Here is a 17,852-nt window from a genome sequence, read left to right as displayed (position 1 = left end):
AGGCCCAGCTCTCTAGCCCAGAAGCCAGGCCGTGCCCATTGTGACGTCCAGGCTGGCCACGCTGTACTGGCAGGAACGGGTTATGCCCCTGCCCTGAGGCACTGCCTTCTATTTGGGGAGATGACACGCACTGAAAAAAAAGATGTAACTAACACTCCGGGCAGCTCTGTTTGGAGTTCAGAGGAGGGCTGGAGGTCTGGCCTCATGGAAGGGCAGGGTTTCAGCTACACTGGAAAGAAGGCGACGATTGCTCGGCTGTCAGCTCCAAGAGGACGGGGCTGTGCGTTCGTTTAACTTGCTCACCGCTCCATCGCTGACCCTTAGCACAGCGCTGGGCTCACTGGAGGCAGTTAGCAATGTCTGATGAAGGAGAAGATGACTCGTGCAGGCAGAGAGGGGGTGGGGCGGGGGACCATCTGGAGCTGGGGAATCAGAGCCAGGAGCGGGGAAGCTCGGACCGTGGTGCTGGCAGGAACAGGATGAAGACAGCTCTGGCTAGAACGTGGGGCTCCCGTTTAGGGAGACCAGACCACCCTGATGGGCTGGAGCCCCCTGGAAAGGGCCTTGAATGCTGAGCCAAGCCGCTGTCTCCCTAAGCCCTCAGCATGCTCTAGCCCCTCCCCTTCCAGTAAGCTCCTCCCCTTCCCTTCCCTCTCAGATATTTTTGGATCCTTCTAGAGCAGGGACTGCATTCTGAGCTCAAACAGGTGCAGGCAAAGTCTGGCCTGGAGTTTGGGGCCCGCAGGAAGAGGGTTGCACTGGGAGCCCCGCCCAGAACCAGGCCAGGGGGAGCCCTGGGGTGTGGGAGCCCCCTCCCTCCCTCCCCCCCACCCAGGCCGCTGCCAAACCTGCCTCCCCTGGTTCTCCTCCAAGTGGCCATTCAGTTAGGACCTTGTCCAGTGCAGTTGCCTCCCATAGAGTTTTCCCTAGATGGCAATAGGTTAACACAAAGCCATTGCCTTGATCTCTAGGTCCCCCAAACACTTCTGATTCCATGGGTGCCTGCCCTGTATATCCACACTGCCCCCGCCAGAGACACTTCCAGCCATTGCTGGTTACTTGCTTTTTCCCGAACTTCCTTCTACGCTTTATTAATCAAGGGTCAGGCAATAGAAGACCATTTGTTTCTCTAGCTTAGCCCAGGAGGTTGAAGACACCAGGAACACTCCCTGGGACCCAGGAAGGGGTCTGGAAACATCGGGAGGGGTCACAGCTCTCGCAGTGACCTGGGGGAGCCCATCCTGGCCTCAGCTCCCAGAAGATGAAGCCTGGGTCCCAGGGGTCCCAGGAACAGAAGTCTAGCGGCGAATCCGCCTCTTTCTCCTGTCTCTTCCTGCCTGAGTTTCGTTTTGGAGTGGGTAGTTAGGCCGGTGTCCTCTCCACCCAGACCTCCCTCCCCTGAGGCTGCCCACGAGGGTGCCTGGGGGCGGGGGCGGCATGCACTCTGAGATTCGAGGACAGAGCAAGCCCTGGCATCGTCACAGTTCACCAGCGAGCCCCTTACCATCTCGGCACCTGTTGGCTCTGCTTGTAGAAGTGGAATAATACTCGCCCTATTTACAGCATGGGGTTGTTACATGACTAAAATAAGAAAGCGGCTATCGGATGCTTAGGATGTTTTTCAATCTCAGATACTTTTTAAGGTTAGAAGGGCTGTGACAGCGATTACAGGCCCTCACTGCGAACAGTATTCCTGTAGTTTGACACCTGCCTCTGGTTTCCTCGAATATCATGAAACTCGAGCAACTCAGAGGATCTCATCAGCAGCACACCCGCCCCTTCTTGGCGCTGTGGATATCCTCGGATTCTGTCCTCAGGGAGCTTACAGACTGGGAGGGCAGGCTGTCCCTGTTGGTGATAAGAGCATGGAGCCATATAAGGCAGGTGTAATTGGGGCTAAAAATAAGTGGCCAGAGCTTGCAGAGTAAGTGGGAGCAGGGACGGGGCCCCGGGGCTAGGAAGCATGACCAGTGTAGCCTCAGAGGGGCTGGGAGGCTTTTGTAGGGCCGGCTTGGGTGTTGGTTCTTGTATTAATTTCCTGGGCTGCTGTAACAAATGACCTCAAACTAAGTGACTTCAAATAAGAGAGAATTTGTTTTAATTGAAGGATAATTGCTTTGCAGTATCGTGGTGGTTTCTACTATACATCAACATGAACCAGCCACAGGTATACACATGTCCCCTCCCTCCTAAGCCTCCCTCCCGCCTCTCACATCATCCCAGTCCTCCAGGTTGCGACAGAGTCCCGGTTTGAGTTTCCTGAGTCATACTACAAATTCCCACCGGCTCTCCATTTCACACGTGGTGCATGTGTGCATGTGTGTGCTAAGTTGCTTCGATCACGTCCGACTATTTGCAGACCCTATGGACTGTAGCCAGCCAGGCTCCTCTGTCTCTGGGAGTCTCCAGACAAGAATACTGGAATGGGTTGGCATGCCCTCCTCCAGGGGATCATCCCAACCCAGGGATCGAATCCATGTCTCCTGCATCTCCTGCATTGCAGGTGGATTCTTTACTGCTGAGCCACCGGGGAGGCCCCTCCACACATGGTAGTATACATCAAAAAACAGAAATCCATTTTCTCCCAGTTGGCAGGCTGGAAGTCCGAAGTCGAGGGGTGAGCAGGGCGCGCTCCCTCTGAGGCTCCAGGCGAGATTCCTTCCTGCCTCTTCCAGCTTCTGACGGGTCCAGCAGGCCTAGGCCTTCCCTGGCTACTGGGTGTGTCTCCCTGATCTCTGCCTGTGTCCTCACACGGCCTGTCCTTTGTGTGTCTCCTCCCCCTCTTATAAGGACACCAGTCTTGGACTCAGGGTCCACTCTAATCCCATATGAACTTATCTTGACTAATCACCTCTGCACAGACCTTATGTCCAAATAATGTCACATCCTGAGATTCTAGACGGAACGCTCTCTCTTTTTAATACTTACTTATTTATTTGTTTATTAATAGCTGCACCAGGTCTTAGCTGGGTCACACAGGGTCTTCTGTCTTCGCTGCAACACACAGGATCTTTGATTGTGGCATGGGAACTCTTAGTTGCGGCATTTGGGATCTTGTTGTTTCCTGACCAGGGATCGAACCCAGGCCGCCATGCATTGGGAGCACAGAGTCTTACCCACTGGACCACCAGAAGTTCCCTTGTTGCTGGCTCTGGGCAGTTCTCATCTGTCTCCCAGGTTGTCACACCTGTTTCCTTGGACCCCTCTCCAGTCCCATGGCCCACACAGTTGTCCCCAAAGGCTAATATGGAGCTCTGTGGACACTCCCAGGGTGAGTGTGTTGAATGAATAGATGGACAGCTGGCCGGCGATAGGGGATTTCAGGAGCAGTGTCTCGCCTAGTGGTGGTCCTGGGGAGGACCATGGGGAGGATTTTCCAGCTCCCTGTGGTCAGTCATGTATGCCCAGGTACAGAGAGAGTTGGAATTGGCGCATCTGGAGGGCAGGGGTCTGGTTCCTGGCGGCCTGTTGTGTGATGGAGAGAGGCAGAGAGAACTGAGAACCAGCAAACTCCCTCAGGAGTGCCTGCATCCCAGCTCTGCACTGTCTCCAGCGGTGGGGGTGGCCAGAGAGGAGCAGGATGGGGGGCCCTCCTAATACTCAGCAGACGTCACATGCAGAAGGAATGTTTGGGTGACCCTCCACCGCCATCCATGAGGGATTCACTTCTCAGCCTCCTATGCTCCCCTCACTGGAAGGAGCCCCCATCTACAATGTATCTGGGTCTCCTCGGGGTGGAGTTAGGGGTCCCCAACCCAGAGAGTGGGTTGTCAGCCAACTCTGGAAGCTGGTGGTTGCAGCTCTGTGGTTTGTCCTGACTCTGGAGGGACGAAGAGGTGGGGGGAAAGTCTCCAGGGTCCCCTCCCCTTTCTAGAAATGCTCACCAGTGAATCCAGTTTACACCCAAATGCCCTACCCCTGCCCCAGGCGCTCCTGCAATAAGCTCCTGGGGTCCACATCCCTGCCTGGCACTGAGCCTCCGCTGCCAGGACGAAAGTTCTCTCTTCCTGCCTGCCACTCCCTTCAATTACCTGCTCTGTCTTTGAGGGGAGGATCTTTATATTCAGGAATCCACATTGGCAGCTACTCCTAGGACCCTTTGATCACCAAGTAATAGGCCAGTTAAGTGCCTCCACCCATGCGTGCTTCTCTGGTTCTGAATCCTGGTTATGAACTCCTCTCTTCTGGAACTTTGAACTTTCTGATTTGTGGGCAGGCCTTACATTTTGCCACCATTCACCTATCCTCTCCTCCCATCCATCCATCCATCCATCCATGCATCCATTCATCTGTCCATCCATCCATATATCCTTCCATCCAATGGCTGTTCTAGATGCCAGGACATACAATCTCTGATAACCAGGCAGTCAGATAAGTAAGTTATCTGGTCTTTTAGACTTTTATAGGTGCAGTGAAGAAAGAGAGACTAGGGTGGAAAGAGGGGACAGAAGGTTGGGAGACAGCCTCAGCAGGGTGGCCAGGGAGACCTCAGAGAGAAGGTGATAAGGAGCCAGGACTCAGGGGAGGATGGGAGATAGCCAGGCAGTGCGGGGAGCATCCCCAGCTGAAAGCACAGCAGAGGGAGGCCAGGGGGGGCCTGGTGCTCCCAGAAGAGCAAAGCAGACAGAAATGGGTGATGGGGAACAGGGCTCAGAGGGTGTGTGCAGAGGAGGGCATGGGGCTCAGGGAGGGGCTGTTCCATAATCCAGGTGAGAGATGACAGTGCCTGCCTACCTGGGTCCTGGGCTGGCGGCGCTGCTGGAGGGGTGGGGCAGGGGGGTCAGAGCTGTTGAGGGGGAAACAGTAAGATTGAGGATTAGGTTGAGGAGAGATTTTGAAGGTAGACCAAAGGTTCAACTAAAGTTTTGGAGAAAGAAAAGAATTGCAGATGCTTTATTTTTTAAACAGCTTTCTTGAGATATAATAATTCACCTGTAATACAATTTGCCCATTTAAAGTGCACAATTCAATAGTTTTTAGTGTATTCACAGAAATGGGCAACCATCAGCGTCATTTTAGAAGGGCTGTTGGCTGGGATGCAGAACAAGGGGGAGGCCTGGTCCACACTTTGCACGCAGTAGGTTCCTGGGAAGATGGGTATAGGTTGACTGCCAAGGTCAAAGCCCAAGGACAGTGGTTCTCAGATTCTAGCATGTGTGAGAATCACCTGGGTGCTCATTAAAAAAAAAACAGACTCTGGACTTCACTGCTAGTCCAGTGGTTGAGACTTCTCTCTTCCTATGCAGGGTGTGTTGGTTTGATCCCTGGTCAGGGAACTAGATCCCACAAGCCACAACTAAGGATTCACATGCTGCAACAAAAGATCCCTTATACTGTAGTTAACACCTGGTGTAGTAAAAAAAAAAAAAAAAGGCTGTCACATTGGCTGACAGTCGCTGTGGGGACACAGAGCAGAAGCTCCTCAGTACCAAGTCCAGGGATGCACCCCAGGGGTTCAGCCTCGAAGCTGAGGTCTGAAGCGGGAGCTGGAATTAGCCAGACAGCACTGGGGAGCGGGGAGAGAGGAACCGGCTGGTGTTGGGGAGGCTGACCCAAAATCCTGCAGCCAGATCTGCGGGAAGCAGAAAGCGTCCCGGGCGCGTGGTGGCCTGGCTGTCGGCAGACCCATCACAGGTTAGGTCGTGTCTCCCAAAAAGATATGCCGAAATCCTAACCTCAGCATCTCAGAAGGCGGCCACTTTTGGAAATAGGCTTGTTGCAGATGTAGTTAGCTCGTGTGACTGGTGTCCTGAGAGGAAGAGGAGGAGAGACAAAGAATGGAGGCACGGGGAAGAGGCCACGATTGACACAGGGTGAGACTGGGCGAGACTGGAGATGCCCATTGATGAGCCAAGGGCTGTTGAGAGCCGTCTGAGCTGGAGGAGACAGAAAGGCACCACTCCCAGAACCTTGGGGAAAAAGGGCCCCTTGATATTGGACTTCTGACCCCAGAACCATGAGGGAATACGTCTCCGTTGCTTTAAGCAGCAAGGTTGCAGGACTTTGTTACAGTAGCTTCAGGAAAGGAATGCAGGACCAGGTTCAGGTTTGTGCAGGGACTCGGGAGTCTTGTCTGGCGGGGTGGGCGGCCCCCTGGGCAGGCGGCCTGCTGGATCCTCAAGTGCAGTCAGTCTGGGGGAGTCTGGCTGGCATTGATGACCAGGAAGGTTCACCCTGGGGATAGTGTGTGCGGAATGTTCACTCGCTCTTGCCCCGCCCTCCGTCCTGCCCTTGGCCTTGAACTTCCCCTCCCCAGGGTAGACCCAAAAACTAAGGAGTCGGTGACCAGCCCTGGCCCTCTGTATGACCACCAGGTACCAGAGGAAGAAGAGGTTCCTGCATGGTCAGAGCCCTGTCTGGGGTTTTAGTGTTTGAAGAGACGAGGACTACCCGGGTCCTCGGTGACACTGGGTTCACGCAAGAAGGAAGCTGCTCTCAGGTTTAACTGCCTTCATGATTCCTCCCGGGAGTGGGGAGGTCCTGAGAGGGAGCCAGACCCTAAACTTCCTGGGAAAGTGTGGCCCACGTGTCTGAGGCTACAAACAGGAAATAAGTCTGCTTCCAGAGGAGATGTGGATTTCCAGAACGTCCCACCAGAGAGCAGCCTGAGTGTTCCAGACATCTTTGTCTATGGAGTCCAAGCTCTGGAGCTATGACTGAGGGTAACGGGTGGTTACCTGCTCTGGTAACCATCCATTACCAGATGACCAATGCTCTGGAGGCTTTGGGGGTTGGTGCAGTTCACGGGGCAGTGGGTGGGAGGTGGTGTTCTGCCCTTCCTCTGTGACACCAGGCCTTCTCCAAGTATCCGTCCGGATTTGTGCTCAGGGGCCCAGCCTGATATCAGCGCCCTCCCCTGGCCCTTTCTGGGAGGCTGCACTTTTTAGGTGAGAGGATGGGTGATCCCAGGAACACCGGGCCCCAGGGATGGGGTGAGACTTGGAGGTAAGGGGTTGGAAATATCAGGTTGACAAGGACACCATTGCTGTTTGGAGCCTTCCTGAAAGGCCAGAGCTAGAAGCCTAGGAGCCATCCGTTTACATCTGGCTTTGCCCCAAGGGGCTTGGCAACATAAGGGCAGGTTCTTTTCGGTCTCTGGGCCTTGGTCTCCTCATCTGTGAAATGAAAGAGCTGGGTTAGTGAATCCCTAAGTTTCCTTTTAGTTCAACAAGGCTGTAATAGGAAAACCGTCCTAAGGTTGAACAACGAGATGAGCTTGGGGGCCATGAACCTAAGGACTCAGAGGTAGAACCTGTCGGTCTCGAATGTGGGGAAGCCCTTTGGGAGAGAAGGCAGAGGATCTGGCATTGTGGCTGTGGGCAGCGGTTGCTCTGGAAGGGTCCAGGGGGTGGAGTATCCCCTGTGTTGCTGCTGCCCCAGCTTCTCCCGTTGGCTTGACCTTCCTCTGCAGTCTCCTCTGAGTGGACCTAGGGCTGGGGGGGTCCTGGGGGTGGGATCTGCTAAGGATGACGCCTCACTCCCGAGCAGAGGGAGGGGTTCTAAGGCTGCTGAGGGGGCGGGGCTGCTGGCAGCGGCAGCCAGGCCAAGGGACGGGTAGTTGGGCCGTGCAGAGTGGTGTCTCCCCCAACTTGAGCTCTGACTGCAGAACGAGCCAAGTGCCGCTGAGCGGGAGCTGGAGCCGCCCTCAATTGGCTCAGGTGCAGCCAGAGCTGTGTCTCGAGGCCGGAGTTGCTCCTGAAGGGCTTGATGCTCCCTGTGCTCACGGGTCACAGGAATGGTGGCGAGGCTCCTCCGGCCCCCCAACTGGCCGGTCTCCCACTGTGCTGCCATTTCCCAGAGTGGGGAGAGGCCTTTGCCCATCCTCATGCCGACGTGGCCCCCAGCACGTCTTTGCGTTGGGGTGAAACGCAGGGTCACTTCGGAGTGACGGGAGGAGCCCGGGAGGCAGAGGACAGAGGGGGAGCCGTGCATGGTCGTGAAAGTTTCTGAGTGAGTCGGGGCTGCATGGAAGTGGGAGTCAGTGACCGCAGGAGTTAGCCTGGGGCTCGGCAGGAGAAAGTCCGGGCACAGGTGCCGGCTGCTCAGCCTTGTTCCTGTCCCAGGCCAGCGGGAACCGGAGAGAGCAGGGACACTCCCAGCTCCTCTCTGAGCTGCTTCCGGCTGGAAAAGGGGGAGAAGGACCCGGGGCAGAAAGACCTCACCTGGCCCACGGACGGACCCCTTAGAAACAAGGTTGAGAGGAGTAGAGTGCAAGTGAGCCAGGGTGGCTCCCGGCAGAAGCCAGTTCTGTTTTGCCCTACCCAGTGAACTTGGGATTTAACCTGGCATCTTTGCACTTCTAGGAAATTATTATTATTATACTTGACATTTGTAGAATGCTTTTTTTTGTTTTTGGCTCTGTACCAACTTTCGGGCTTTTAATTCGCTGAACCTGGGCCCACAGCAGTGAAAGTGCCAAGTCCTAACCGCTGGGTCGCTGAAGAATTCCCCGTAGAGTGTTTTAAACATCACCTGAAGTTTAAAATACTCCGAAGAGGTTGGCAGGGCAGGTATCGTTCCCTACTGCATTTTATGGGGGAAAGGAGCTGGGTGCAAGTCAGTGAGGGGCAGCCTATACACTAACCGCATGGGCGGTGAGGAAGACGTCAAGGAGCAGAGCCCAGCTCTCCTGGCTTCTGACTGAGTCCAGAAGGATCAGTCTGGCTCTGGGTCTCACGGCAAAGGAAACCCTGAGATGAGGGCCTGGCCCAGGATGGTGTCAGATCAAGTTCCTTAGCTCAAGAACCACGCTGACTTCCCCGGCCTTGGGAGGAGGTGCATCTGTGCCCTTGCTCCCCCACCTGCCAAGCCCATGATGACGGCTCTGAGCTGAACCCAAGGTGTCCATCTGACAGGGGCCTCTGGGAGCCACTCTCCTCTGCCCCCCAGTGGGTCGCTTCTTGTCTGGTGCCCCAGAGTTAGACCATCAATCCTCCCAGAGGTGGTCCTTATGCTCCCACGAAGGTTGTTTCTCTGGGTGGGGAGGTGGAGGTGGGGGAAGCTACCTGCCTACCTCAGCCCGTCTCAGAATCCAGCCTGTGTCCCTACCCCCTGCCTTTCCTGTCCCGCCCAGCTAGGCCCCTCTGAAGGGAGGAAGTATTGCCAATGACTCCTGTGAGGCATTCCCTTGAGGCAGGGAAAGCCGTGCACTCCATAGAGCGTCCAATCACCCCCCCAGGGCTTAAGGTTTAATGTCCTACTTCTTCCAAAGGTACTTGCCTTTTGAGAGTGAGTGCTTACCCTTGTCCATGAATCCTCTGCGCATCAGTATATACACCATGGCTGTGGAATCCTGGGCGAATTTCCCAGTGTACCTCCTGAACTAAGAATTCCTGGGAATTAGGGGTGGGGAAGGGGGATAGAGTTATTCTGTCAGTCTCTGGACTTTATGGGTTAAGAACAATTGTGTTGAAGTCTTGAGCATGGTTTTCAAAGCGAGGAAGAAGAGGGTAGGCTGAGAAGTCGCTGTCCTTCTGAGGTTGACTCACCCCCTCTCATTCCGAGGTCGGGGGTAGCGACCAGGCACTGGGGCAGCGCATGTGACTTGGAGTTGGTAGAGAGCTGGGTCCTTCAACCAGCCTGCTGCTGACTAGCCTAACTAGCCCTGTGGTCTTGGGATAATCATTTATCAGAGTTCTAGGATCCTGACCACTGAAATCAAACCAGTTGGTCTGTGAGGAGGTCCCCTTTAACCTCCTATCCCATCGTTCCCACTGGCCGCTGCCCTTGTCATCCTGCCCCATGCCCTGGGTGAATCATTTTGGGGCTAGAGTCCAGCCTGGGACAAGCTGTCCTCTTGGGATTAGCCTTGACTTTAGGAGCTTGGCCAGGAAGCCAAAGAACCTTCTGATGGGGCCCCTTGAGGGAGGGGTCCACAGAACAGCAAGGGGGAGGGCCCTAGGGTCCCCAGGGGGAGGTGGGCACTTCCCTCCTAAGCTCCTTTCCAGAATCAGCGTCTGTAAACCATCTGAAGTCTCACTTGTGAAGCGAAGGAACGAGGGGCTTTGAGCAGCAAATATTTACTCCGTAAAATAAGGTTGAGAAAAAATGTGATGCCAGAGGGGCTGCTGCCATCCGCACAGTCCAGGAGCGTGCAGGGATGCAGGGGGGTCAGCCTGCCACCCCGGCCACGCGAACGCAGACTCCGAAGTCCTCTCTGCTGTACCTGAGGCACTGCCGGTGAGACGTCCAGGTGTCTGGGCAGAGGACAACCTGGTGAAAGATGGGGGGCTCCCTGGGCACCCTGACCAGTATTCCTGGCTCCCGGGGGCAGACGTGTCTGGAGGTAGAAGTGGAAAGGGATTGTGCCCCCGGGGACTTTTTTTTTTTAACGCATGTGCATCCTCGTGTATGAGTAATGGTATATCTTACCTGCGTGTGACTTTGGATTCAGTGGCTTCAGTTCAGACAGATAAGTCACATCGGCAGATGCTTTGAAATACGTGCTAAGAGACTTGGGAGCTTGGATCCGAGTTTACATTCTGGTCCATGAAGGGGTCAGCCAGAGCAGGTCGATCAAACAAAAGATCTTGGGTGCTGATCTCTTTTCTCCTGAGGCCCAGTCCCAACTTCAGATTCCCTGACACTTGGGGGTGGCCTGGAGCAGGCCTTCTCACACTCAGGTGTTCATTAGAATCACCTTGTGAAACACCCGGATTCACACTGACCCAACCCTGAAGACGGGGCATCTATGTCGGGAAAGCCGACAGGCTTGGATACCACTTGTCACAGGCAAGAGATCTCGGGTGTTGTTTCTTGGTGAGAATGCTAGTCCATCCCTGGGTGGCCTGTCAAGCCCACACTGGACTTTCCTGTGTCTGCTTCCTCCTTTCCAGATAAGTGAATAATCAGTTAATAATCCTTGCTTTCCCTGCTTCAGAGGACGGCTGGGGAGTGGAGAAGAACACAGAACTATTTGAGGGGAAGCATGATATTCAGCGTGAAGGTCAGATGGCCTCTAGCTCCCTGCCGGGTGCATGTTCATCAGCAAAGTGAAAAGATGCTGTTGGGGAGGCTTCTTGGGTTGTTGGAGGAAATGAGCAAGAGGAGGAATTCTCAGGGAAAAGGCAGGGGAGGCAGAATAGTGGTTGTCACACCCCCGCCTTAGGCAGTAGGGCAGACAGATCCAAGGAGAGCTGGCTGGGCAGGAAGTACCAAGGGGGTAGCTGAACCCTAGCTCCCTCATCTCCCCTCACCCCCTAGACCCTTCCGTGGAACCCTAGCACCTCATGGGACATGGTCTGTGGGAGCAGAAAGAACTCTAGACTGAGGGCCATGACCTTGGGCTCTGTCCCAACCCTACCCCTCACCTTGAGCAAGTCTCTAAAGCTCCCCAGCCAGAGCTTCCTCCTTTGTATTGGACTCACCAAGGCCCCGAGCAACTCCACAGTAATCTAAGTCCCTGTGAAAGCATTTGGGAAGAGTTAGGAGCTGGAAAAAAAATCCGGTGTTTGGCAGTGGAGAGTGGAGAGAGGAACTGAGCCTGGGGCCCCCACTGAGGTTATGAGCAGGGGAGCAGCTGAGAAGCTGACCCCCGCAGAGAAAGGCTGATGACAGGGTGTCAGGAGAGAAAATGGAGCCAGTTTACCCTGTGCTCTGCCCCGGGGCACCTGTCAAGCTCAGGGGCCTTCCTTGATCTCCAGGGTTGAGCCGGGGGCTTGCTATTTGCATACACTGACATTAGCACCCAGGCTTGCCCAGGGCCTGGGCGGCTGCCTTGGCAGCAGCACATACAGTGCGGTACTGCATGTCCTGGGAGAGACTGAGACCCATCTCACCAGGCTCTCAACCTGGTCAGGGTGTCCTGGGTCTTCTCTGCCCCCCACCCCTCCTCTGGGGCCGCTGGAGGGCTTCTGCAAGAAGTTAAGGAAGTCAGGGTGGGTGGTAAGACCAGCCTGGTTTGATTTCACAGAATTGAATTAAGTTTAACCAGAGGCTCCGTAAGCCTCTGAACTGCTTCCAGGAGGAGAGATTGGACCCAATGGCACAGCTGCTTCCTGGGCTTTGAGCTCTGGGACCCAATGGCACAGCTTGTTTCATTGAGAGACTTTCTCTCAGAGAAGTTATTTTTAGCCTGGGAAGGAAGATCATGGGTCATGAAGTCATCACCCTCGCTGTTTGTCACTGGAAGGGCAGGGGAAGCTTGGTGCTAAGTCATAAAAACCAGGGAAGAGTATGGATGTACATAAGTCAACACACACGCACACACCTGAGTTCCTGTCTAGGGCCCAGGTGGGGAAACACACAGCAGTGCAAAGGGCCTTATCTCCCTTCAGATGATGCAGCCCTCCCACCTCCACTGGGCCAGAGGGTGTCCTGAGAATAGCAGAAATGCTGCAGGTAGTCAGACCCAGAGTCCATTCAGCCTGGTATCATCACCACCATCAACATTATCACATCACCATCACTATCACTGTCACCATTACTTTGGCCACTTGATGAGAAGAACAGACTCATTGGAAAAGACCCTGATGCTGGGAAAGATTGAGGGCAGGAGGAGAAGGGGGTGACAGAGGGTGAGATGGTTGGATGCCATCACTGACTCAATGGACATGAGTGTGAGCAAACTCTGGGAGATAGTGAAGGACAGGGAAGCCTGGTGTGCTGCAGTCCATAGGGCCTCAAAGAGTCAGACACGACTTAGCGACTGAACAACAACAGTCACCATTATCATCCTCAGTACCACCATCATCATGACCAGCATCACCACCACCAGCATCATCGCCATCATCACCATTATCACCATCTTCATTATCATCACCACCAGCATCACCACCAGCATCACCAACTTTAACAGTAGAGGGTGTCAGGGCCTGTTGAAAGGGGCTGGACTCCCCCGAGGAAAAGCCCTGACCACTGTTATTCCAAGGTCACATGCCAAGCCCTGGTGATCCATCTAATTTGGACGCCTCCAGTGGGCACATGAGTGGAGAGAGGCCAGGAGCAGAAGCCTTAGGGTCAGGGTTATTTGGCTGGGTAGCCTTTCCCTTCTCCTGGGGATCTTCCCAACCCAGGGATTGAACCCAGGTCTCCCTCATTGCAGGCGAATTCTTTACCAGCTGAGCCACAAGGGTAGCCCAAGAATACTGGAGTGGGTAGCCTATCCCTTCTCCAGCAGATCTTCCCGACCCAGGAATTGAACCGGGGTCTCCTGCATTGCAGGCGGATTCTTTACCAACTCAGCTATCAGGGAAACCCCTGAGTAGAATCACCCACCTAATTTTTTGGAGGGGGTTACAGTCCTGATGCTGGGAAAGATTGAGGGCAGGAGGAGAAGGGGATGACAGAGGATGAGATGGTTGGATGGCATCACTGACTCAATGGATATGGGTTTGGGTGGACTCCGGGAGTTGGTGATGGACAGGGAGGCCTGGCGTGCTGCGGTTCATGGGGTCGCAAAGAGTCGGACACGACTTAGCAACTGAACTGAACTGAACAATCCTGATGCTGGGGCTACACCCTGGACTAATTAATTCAATGAAAACCTTCAAGGAGGGGGAGAGGAGTGGGATCAAGAAAAGGTGTTTCCATGTACAGACAGTGGCGAGAACCACTGGTTTAGAGGCAGTTTTATAGGCTCAGGTTGACTAATGCTTCTTGAACTGTAATGTGCAACCAGTGAGTGGCGCAAATGCCAATCCTGAGTCAGTGGTGCTGGGCTGGGCCTAAGAGTTGGCATCTCTACCAGGTGATGCTGATGCTGCAGGTGCCTGGACCACAGGCTGAGGAGTGTTGGGAGGGGTGCAGGGTGGGGTAGGGGGCTGGGGAGAACCCCACTGCAGGATCAGATGATCTCCTTTGCAGTTCCAAAGTTAAATGGCCTCAGCGGGTTGCTAGCTGCGTGATGTTGGGGGTAAGACATTCAGTGCCTCTGATTCCAGTCCTCTCCTCTGTAAAATGGGGGTGAGTAAGACTTGTTTCACAGAAGCAAGCAAATAGAGTAAGATCAAGTTCATGTTTTATGCATCCAGGGCTCAAGCATTTGCCTGGCACACTAATTGTCCAAATGTATCTCATATGATATCTATATACCTATCTTGCTGCTCAAAGGCCTGTCAATCTCTTGGGTTAAACCAAATTCCTGCCGTAGATTTTTATTTTCCCCAGAGGTTGGGGGCAGGGCGGATCGAGATTCAGGCAGAGGAATGAGGACTTACAGGTATTCAGGTGGTAATGAAAGAAAATTTTAATGCGTTACCTCCAGCTCCCCAGCTAAGGGACCAGGAATTCTGAATGTACCGAAATCTCCCCATGGACCTCTTCATAGCACTTTCTGGTGGGGGGTGGTGGTGGTCAGGCAGGGTCCCAGCCTGCAATCCAGGAGCCAGAGCGGGTGCATCCAGGGAGGGCAGAGGTACCAGTAGGAAGGGGCTCCCCTCAACATAGCATGGCATGGAAAGCCTGGACAAGGAGTGGGCAGTTCTGGGTTCCGCTTGCCCACTAGCCATCTGGTGTCTTGGGCAAATCAAACACTTTCTCTAGACCTTCAGCTCTGAAATCTGGCTGATTAATAAGGGAGGTGAATGGGGTCACAAATGTGAGTGGGGGAGTGTTACATCAACATACGGACTCCTTTATAACAAAAGGCACCCAAACTTCCCATCTTTCTGAGTTTGATAGCAGATTGTGTCTGTGGGGATTAATGAGAAAATATTTGTGCCTGGCCCTTAAGAGGCTTCCCCAACTTTCAGGGGAACAAGGGGGTGGGTACCCCCCAAAAAGTGGCTTTTCTTTGTGGGAGGCAGAGCTGGGCCAGCACTGAGGCGGGATGCTCCTTCCTCAGAAAGAGTCCTGTGAACCCAGGGAGACCCAGGAGCATCTCAGCAACCCTGAGGCAGGGCCCCCACTTCGCCCTCATCCCCATGTGCCTGCGATGTCCCACTCTGCAGGGCTCCTCCTTAAACACATCCCCACCTGGGCGGGAAGGCTCAGAAGGACTAGACCCCACCCTCTCTTCTGACCCCACTGTCCAGATGTATCACACTCGTCCCTTGACAGAGGCACATTCTGGGCCCCTACCTGCCCTCTGCTTTGCCCTCCCAGTGCCCCTGGCTCTCCCCTTAAAGCCCTCTGCCCTTAGAAGGGGATCCCCTAGGAAGGAGGTGGTGAAGGCCATCGGGAAGCCCAGGTCTGCCTGCAAGGGTATCTCCTCCTGCCACACGTCCCCTCTAATCTAAGGTAGAGAGGCCAGCAGATGCTTGCTCTTAAGAGGACAGAGTTGGATGTGTGACTTAATAAGGCTGAGAGCCGTAAGTAATCTCCCGAGTGCTGTGCCCCGTAACCCAAGAGGACCTGGCCCGCACGCACCTGTTTTCACTCCTTTGCTGATAGCAATATAAAAAGCACGCTGCTTAATGACTCTAGGAACTGACCAGGGCTGGCAGTTCCCATCGGCCTTGTCTTGGAAAGATCTGCTGGGCGAGTCAGGCTGCACGTGCCCTCCCGCACGGTTGAGGAAGGACTGGAAGGGCGGCGCCCAGCTTCCATCCCCCCGGGGGAGGCTGGCAAGGCCGGGACGGGGCTGGAACGGGTCAGCTGCTCCCTCAGAGCCCAGGCTCGAGTCGGGAGCGGGGCACGCCCGCTCTGCCGGCCACGCGGGGCGGTTCCGAAGACCAGGGAGGGAGGAGCCCCACCGTCCCCGCAGGTCCGCACCGTTCTCCCTCCGGGAGACAGGCTGAGATTTTATAGAGTTGTGAGAAGCAAAGCGCGTGCCAACCCCTTGACACTGACCCCTCGTGTTCTGATCATCTAGAACTGCAAGTTTCCGCTTCGGGTGGCACGGAAGATGTTGGCAATTTGTTGGAGAATCATTTCTCTGCCGGAGACGCAAGTCTAGAGGAGAAAGAAAGGGCGCTTCGGTCAGAGGCGGCCCCTGGAGAGACGCGGCCACTCCTTCACCCCACAGAAGGCGGGGAGGATGGGAGCTCGGAGAAGACAGCCGCCGATGGGCTGGGCTCGGATCCCGATCCCGATCCCGAAGCCAGCCTCTCCAACGCCTCGGCCTCCGAGTCTGCTGCCCCGGGGGAACCTGTGGGGCCCGTGGCGGAAGATGCGGGCCCGCCGGGAGCAGCGAGCGCCCTTCCCCCAGGAGGGGAGGGGGAGCCCGGGGAGGAGGAAGGGGCGCGGGAGCTCAGCTCCGGAGAGGGCCCAGGACAGGAGGCGGAGGGGCCGGCTGGGAGCGGCGAGGTCCCCGAGGAAGCTGCGGAGGAGCTAGGGGAAGACCCCGCGCAGGGAGCAGCGGCGGGGTCCCCAGAGACTGAGGACGCAGGGGACTCTCCCAGCCAGGAGATCAAGACAGGAGGGGAGGGCAGCCCAGGGCCCGGTCAGGAGCCAGAAGTGCCTGACGGAGCCGCGGATGTGGACGCAGAAACCGCACAGAGGACGGAGGACCAGGCGGAACCCAGCTCCAGCTCCGCCGCGGCCGCGGAAGACGCTGCCGCGCGTGAAGAGGGGAAGGGCTCCCGGGAGCACCACCCCGCGGAGGGGATACCCGCGGAGCACCCGGACGAGGCCTCCTCTGAAGAAGAGGGGGGTGAAGAATCCGAAGAGGAGAGCGGCGACGAAGAGGACAGCGGCGACGGGGCTAGTTCGGAAGAAGCCGGGGGCGCCTCGGAGGAGGAGGAAGCCGAGAAAGAAGCTGGGGAAGGAGCCCACGCGGCAGCGGGAAGCGCGAGTCCCGGGGAGGAGGGGTCCCCGGAGGAATCGCCCGAGGGTGCCGATGCGCAGGAGCCCAAGGAGGAGGGGCCACAGGGTAGGGGGAGTCCCAGGGCTGCCCACCTCCCCCCGCCCGCCGGGCACCTCGACGGAGGGGGCTGCTTCGGGCATTCCGGCGGCTGCAGTCTTCCCGGAGGTCTTGTCTGTAGGGGCAGACAGGGACCGCAGGGCGGGCGGGAGAGCCTCCAGGCAACCGCGGGGGTCGTGGGGCAGAGGCCCCATGGGGGTTCCCGGCCCTCTGGGTGCCTCCGGGCTGTTCCTTAATCACTTATCCCCACTTCAGAGAGACGCACTGAGAGCCTGCACCCTGGAGGGCCCAGAGGAACCTGGTTACATCTGAGTTAGGCCATCAGAAACTTATCCGTTAGAGTCCCTCCCTTAACACAGACCAGTGCCTAAACCCCAAGGACAAGGGACACAGGGGCAGGATTTGAGGTCGGGAGACAGGCTGGTGGGTGTGAGGGGTATTGGGGGACCACGATGGTCGGCTAGCTCCTGGGACTGCCCCTTGAAGACTAGGTCATGTCAGGATCCTGATAAGAAACACTGGGCTTGCTGTCCGTCCAGCAGGTGTCTGTCCCACAGATGTCTGTCCTGCAGATGAGTGGCTGGAGCAGTCACCCTCAGGGGTAGGGGACGGGGGCGGGGGGATGGAAGTGGGCAGGACCTAAGTTATTGGGCAGCATTAGAGGTGTGTCCAGCACTGGCCATGGCCTCACCCACTGAGTACACTGACCTGGACTAGGAATTGGCTTGTAGGATGGAGGCACTGGAGTCAGTCTTCAGTTTCCAATGCAGGTTTCCTTGCAAGAACTTCATTTCCACACTGGTCGGGTACTTGCAATGGGGGACCCTTCCCCTGGCCTCCCAGATCTGGGTCTGCTCGCAGAAAAGATCACCCTGTCGAGATACATTGATTATTCTCTGCTCCCATCCCTCCTGGAACTGGTCTCCCCTTGTCCCCACAGGCTAGGTCCATCCTCCTTCCATCACCTGAAATTCTTTGCGCAATTAGCCCAGGATAAAAAAAAAAATGGCTGTGATGTTAAGAGGCCTGGGAATATGAACACCCCTCCCTGGGAGCCTCAGGTGGTCACGGGCACCTCTTGCTGGGTCAGAAGCAACAGTGTATCCCCACT

General features: G+C 55.8%; 1 protein-coding gene across 2 annotated transcripts in view; it reads left to right on the top strand.

The window, feature by feature from the left end:
* The window catches only part of SRL (sarcalumenin), a 37,317-nt gene that overhangs the window by 7,155 nt on the left and 12,310 nt on the right, over nucleotides 1-17,852 (top strand). The window lies entirely within an intron of this gene.

Source organism: Muntiacus reevesi, chromosome 2 (assembly GCF_963930625.1).
Source record: "Muntiacus reevesi chromosome 2, mMunRee1.1, whole genome shotgun sequence".
In the NCBI taxonomy this organism is placed as follows: domain Eukaryota; kingdom Metazoa; phylum Chordata; class Mammalia; order Artiodactyla; family Cervidae; genus Muntiacus; species Muntiacus reevesi.
Note: the sequence above shows the minus strand (reverse complement) of the source record. Positions and strands in the feature narration are given on the sequence as shown.